Genomic DNA, 6,554 nt, shown 5'->3' with positions numbered 1-6,554 from the left:
GGCCAGGTGCCTCACGGACGGTGGTGCCAGAGGACCCCCAATGCGGAGCGGGGTCGTTCTCCCCTCCCAGGCAGTCCCCCCAGGCCCTGGCGCTCCAGCAGATCCAGCACTGTTGAGCATGCCCTCGGTGTCCAGTGCCTGGGATGGCGGGGGCAGGCAGAGACCCCAGCCGGCCCACTCACACCGTCCAGAAGGGCCCGAGGCGACCCCCTCCAGGGCTAGACAGAGCCCACCACCTTCAGTCCCAGGAGAGCCTACGGAGGGAGGGGAAGGGGGGTGCAGGGTACCGGAGGAACAAGCTGCAGCCTTCATCTCCGATGCACTGAGTCCGTGTTTCCCTCCCTCGGTGCCAGCACACCAAGGCGGCGGTGGCGGGCTGGGGGGACGACAGGGCCCACGACGTGGTTTGCTGGAAAACTGATTCCTCTCCAGAGAGAGCCCTTCCCGTACTTGATTTTGATTCCATGGAAGTGATGAAATAAAATTCCTATTTTCTGGCAAGACAAGAGTAAAAATAATTCTGGCCTTAAGGGGACAAAATCTTCCTAGGTAGGAGGAACTTGCTTTTCTCTTGTGCCTTTCGGATGTAAATGTTCTAGCTGGTCCTCTCTGGGAACTCTTATCCAGGCCGTCTTTTAAAAATGCAAATTTCAGGACGGTAACTCTTAACCTAAGAAAAAACAAGAGGGAGGGGAAGGATAGGTGATTTGGAACTTGACTTGTCAAGGACAGATACAAATGTCTTCTCCCTGTATATGAGTACAAAGGGTTTAGCCATCTAAACAGGTGACCTTGATTTGTTCCGTCTTCCAGAAACCCAATTTTGTAACTGATGAGATTTTTTGCGGGGGTAACTTTACCTTTTATTATTATTTTTTTTATTGCAGTTTAGTTGATGTAGATATTATATGTTATAGGTGTACAATATAGCGATTCACAATTTTTAAAAGTTATGCTCTATTTATAGTTATGTGAAACAAAATTCATATTTTATGGCAAGACAAGAAACATTTGAACATAAAAGCTCTCCTCTGCCCTTTGGCCTCCTCACTTCCCGCACTGTGCACTGTGTGTCTGCATTAGGCCTCGACCAGACCTCCCCCTCCTCCATCGGCAGGAACACCTGCTCAACCGTGAAGAGGAACTTTCTGCGCATCCACAAGACAACTCCTTAAACGGTAACATTCCTTCTTGATCTTGTAAGGGGTCACGTGACTCACCAGGATGACGCTTAGATCTGGTTTATGTAAACTGTCAATAATACATCATTTGACCTACAGCCTTCTGTCTGAAAAAATTTATATAACTGTGCCTTGACTTCTAATGGGCAGAACAGTTCTCAGAGCTTTCTGAGTTGCTCTTCCCAGGTTAGAGTCCTCAAATTTGGCTCAAGTAAAATTTTCCATTTCTTTCTTAGATCGACTGATTGCTTTTTCATTGACAGTTATTATAAAATATTGGCTATATTCCCTGTGATGTATGTAACTGATGGATTTTGTACTATTGTACCTGATTCATGGCTGAAATTTTCGAATGGGAACTATGGGGTCTCTGTGTGTTGTATCTATGTATATGTGTGTGTTGTAGATGTGTGGTGTTGCCAGATTTAACTAGTAAGAGAGCTCTATTTAACTGGCTTAAAGGAAATTAAGCGGTTCTATAAACAAAGACCCAACGCAGCCAAAAATGATTTTTTTAAATTTAGTTCCTTTAAAAACAAAAATTTTATTCCTGTTGCAAAATTTGTCAGCAAGAAAAATAAAATGATTTGATGAAACTTTTTTTTTTTTTTTTTTTTTTTCGGTACGCGGGCCTCTCACTGTTGTGGCCTCTCCTGTTGTGGAGCACAGGCTCCGGACACGCAGGCTCAGCGGCCATGGCTCATGGGCCCAGCCGCTCCGCGGCATGTGGGATCTTCCCGGACTGGGGCATGAACCCATGTCCCCTGCATCGGCAGGCGGACTCTCAACCACTGTGCCACCAGGGAAGCCCTATGACGAAACTTTTAAGTAAATTAAATGTAAATAAGAGTTTCTAGGTGAATTCTTTAGGAATAAGTATGTTTTAGGACTGTCTACTTAAAAATAGTTTCTCCAGATTTTTGGTAACTTGAAACTGCTAAATTAAGTTAAATGATGGGAATTCATTGAATATCCATATCATTTCCAAATAAGATACTGAAACATTCATTGCTAAACAAGTCTAAGTTTACCTACTCTTGTCTTTTTTCTTTTAATTTATTTATTTTATTTTGGGCTGCATTAAGTCTTCATTGCTGCACGTGGGCTTTCTCTAGTTGTGGCGAGCAGGGGCTACTCTTCATTGCGGTGGGTGGGCTTCTCATTGCAGTGGCTTCTCTTGTTGCGGAGCACGGGCTCTAGGCACACGGGCTTCAGTAGTTGTGGCTCATGGGCTCTAGAGCGCAGGCTCAGTAGTTGTGGCGCACGGGCTTAGTTGCTCCGTAGCATGTGGGATCTTTCCAGGCCAGGGTGCAAACCCATGTCCCCTGCATTGGCAGGTGGATTCTTTACACTTGTGCCACCAGGGAAGCCCTTACTTTTGTCTTCTTATTAGAGAAAAATTAAAGATGTTTTGTTCATTGGACAGGTCTTGTATCCCACTGAGGAAAGAAATTAGTTTCTAGACTATGTTCTTAAATTTGCCAATCAGGAAATGCTGGTATGATAAATAGTTCATAATTAACTTCTTCTTGGTTTTCACTAAGGTTTTTTAAGGTTTTAAAACTAAGGTTAAAAATTGTAATTAAAATATATAATTAAAAATTAATAAGGAAAACACTACTGTATGCAAGGAAAAAGAAGGTAAAAGAAATGGAAACGTGTTTTTGTAAGTGAAAAGAAAGTAATTTTGTCCTAAAGCTGGTTATTTCTAAATAGTAAAGAAAATAAAGCACAAATTAATATGGATATAAAAAGTTGTAGAAGGTTTGCAGGGAGAAAAAAAAGATCTTTAGAAGGGAATTCTAGGGACTTCCTCGGTGGTCCAGTGGTTAAGAATCCACCTTCCAATGCAGGGGGTGCAGGTTCGATCCCTGGTCGGGGAAATAAGATCCCACATGCCGCAGAGCAACTAAGCCCGTGTGCTCTGGAGCCCCCGCGCCACGACTAGAGAGGAGCCCACGCACTACAACAAAAGATCCTGCATGCCACAATAAAGATCCTGTGTGCTGCAACTAAGACCAGATGCAGCCAAATAATTAATTAATTAATTGATTTTTAAAATAAAAAAATAAGGAATTCTACGGTGGTCAGGACTAAGATTTAGATTGAATTTGAGTAAATGAATTTTGTTATTAAAAATGAGCTGGTGGGAATTTCCTGGCAGTTCAGTGGTTAGGACTCGGCACTCTCACTGCTGGGGCCGCGGGTTCAATCCCCGGTTGGGGAACTAAGACCCCACAAGCTGTGCAGCGAGAAAAAGAAAAAAAAAAGGCTGGCGCAAAAATGGAGTATGATTTTCTCTTTGTTAAGAGAACAAAGTTTTCTTAGAATATCAATCTGCTTTTGATAACAGATTGTAAGGTTCCTTTACCTTTTAATTAATCTATTGTAACTTTATGTATGTGCCTTTGAAATCTTTTATTGTCACTTGGTTAAGTGAATAAGTATTGTTTCACAGAGACCTATGATCCTATTTGACCAAGGGTTTTTAAAGCCTTTTTGATATTTTTGACAAAGATCAAATTCTAATTGAAGTTTGTCTGACCTCTGACTTTGATGTTTCCCAAGGGCCCCCAGAACACCTCAAGAGAATTGTTTGCTCTTCTTATCAAAGAAGCGTATTAAACTAATTAGGCTTATTTGGTATGTTAAATTACAAGGGAAGCATCATCAAAAGAGTGATAAACCTTCTTAGGTTATATTGTATGGGTAAATTTTATTAAAATAGATAGTCTAGAAATTATACAGGGACGTCCCTGGTGTCGCAGGGGTTAAGAATCTGCCTGCCAATGCAGGGGACACAGGTTCGAACCCTGGTCCAGGAAGATCCCACATGCCGCGGAGGAACTAAGCCCATGTGCCACAGCTACTGAGCCTGTGCTCTAGAGCCCACGAGCCACAGTTACTGAGCCCGCGTGCCACAGCTACTGAAGCCCACACACCTAGACCCTGTGCTCCTAAACAAAGACAAGTCAACCCAATGAGAAGCCCGCACACCACAACGAAGAGTAGCCCCCACTAGCCACAACTAGAGAAAGCCCAAGTGCAGCAACGAAGACCCAACACAGCCAAAACATAAATAAATAATAACTAAATTTATTTTTAAAAAATAAATTATATGGAACTCCTAAAAATTGGGTATATCCTGATAAAATGTTATCAATTATAATTCTAGTTAACATCTTAAAATGTTGTATGTCACAACAGTAACCAAGTTTGTCAATTGCATTGTAATCAGATCTTTAACCATGCCTTTTCCAGTCTTTTGTCATTTATAGATAGTTTTTGTTTTACTCAGATGCTTTTGCAAAAATGCTCCATCTTCAAGAAGATTCATATAAAGGACTTTTGGACAAGTACAGGTTTCTGATCACTTTCAGGTCATACTGCTGAGCTGGGTAAGAAATTAAAGAATTATTTAACCTGGTGACTTCATAAAGCTGTTAAAAGAAGATTAAGGATTAGTCACATAGACTGAGCAACCTGATGAGTATGGTTATAATTTTGGGGGTTTTTGTCTGGAATATTACTGGTTTTTAATCTGTGTTTTCCAGATATCAGGAAACTCTTCCCCTTAAGCTACTTATGACTTAAATTTGGTAAATTATACCTTTGTAATTAGAACTGAAGCATTTATCTTTTCTCTCTACCTGATCCCTCCAGAAACTGGAAACTCTTAAGTTCCCAGCAGCCTTTGCAGGTGAACAAGGAAGGCCACCTCCTGACAGGTGCAAGAATCTCAAGATATTTGGGGGACCTCTAGAAGAAAGGAACCCACCCAAATCTATAGATATTACAGGCAGAATCTGATGACAAGACCTTGGCATGGCTTTCCTGGCCTTGAGAGGTCTTTTAAAAGTTCAATTTGAGATTCTTTATAAAAAGTTCCAGCACAGCCATATTGTAAGAACCCGTATGATCAATTACACTTATGGAAATAATCAGGCCAAGTTTATTGAAACCAGACTTATTTTGCAAATTAATTAGTCTTAATTTGGCTATATCATTGGTAGAAATGAGGGTAACTTTAGAGAGAAAAATATTACATTTCAGTGAACATTAAGTTCTAGTGTTGTTGTCTTTAAGGGTGTTTTTGTTTTTGTTTTGTATTTACTACCTAAGAATCACTTCCCAGATGGCTCCTTGTTGCTATGTTACATTACCGTAAAGTTTAACTGAATTATATTAAAAGGACATTCTAAGTTTGTTTCTGAATCTTATCACAATAATCTGTCTTTGGATGAAGATGGATGCCCCATGAACTTCGATCAGGAGATTATGCATACTGGAAAAGGCATCAGATAAAGGATTCTTTACAGCCAGGTTGGAAGGGACCTAACAGTCCTCCTCTCTTGAATGGACTGCAACTCCTGTTTCTGACACCCTACTTCAACTAAGACCAGCACTACCAGACCAGGATGAGAAGACAGCAAACATCTGAAGTAGACGCCTGACCCAAGATGGTATAGAAGACCAGGCTTGTATACCAATTACTTTGATAATTGTTCACACTTTTGCTCTTGAACCAAATGTATTTCTCCCTTTGGCTCAAGGTCACCTATGGGTAGTTTTGGAGACAGTCCCTGCCAATCTGCTTGTAATGTGAGCACACTGGCTTTGATCAATTTTCCAATGGTATGACCCTTTGGTGGCAATATTTGTTCCTTCACTTGGAATAGAATATAACATTAACCACAGAGGCTTTAACAAAATTTACTCAGCAAACTTTTTTTTTTTTTTTAATTATTTATTTATTTATTTATGTTTGCTGTGTTGGGTCTTCGTTTCTGTGCGAGGGCTTTCTCTAGTTGTGGCAAGCGGGGGCCGCTCTTCATCGTGGTGCGCGGGCCTCTCACTATCGCGGCCTCTCTTGTTGCGGAGCACAGGCTCCAGACGCGCAGGCTCAGTAGTTGTGGCTCACGGGCCTAGCCGCTCCGTGGCATGTGGGATCCTCCCGGAACAGGGCCCGAACCCGTGTCCCCTGCACTAGCAGGCAGACTCTCAACCACTGCGCCACCAGGGAAGCCCCTACTCAGCAAACTTTGAATGGTAGTAATCAAGCCATTAGCTTGCTTGATTCAGAATTCTTCATGATGAGAAAATCAGTCCTGTAGAATCGTATGGCCCTAAATATTCTCTAACTGCTTTCCAAGGGGGAACTTGTGTTATGACACATACTGAATATTGGGTTTTTATACCTGATGAGTCTTCTAACATAATTCATCTTAAGATACATATGAAGAATCAAATTTCAGCCCTGAAGAATCCTCTTCCCAGTTTAGGGGAGATACTAGGAAAATGGTATATGGTTTAGCAGGATCTTTGCTTAAACCTTTACTAATGACATTGTTACTGCTATTGTCAATTTTGATT

This window comes from Hyperoodon ampullatus, assembly GCF_949752795.1.
Source record: "Hyperoodon ampullatus genome assembly, chromosome: 3".
In the NCBI taxonomy this organism is placed as follows: Eukaryota; Metazoa; Chordata; class Mammalia; order Artiodactyla; family Ziphiidae; genus Hyperoodon; species Hyperoodon ampullatus.
Note: the sequence above shows the minus strand (reverse complement) of the source record.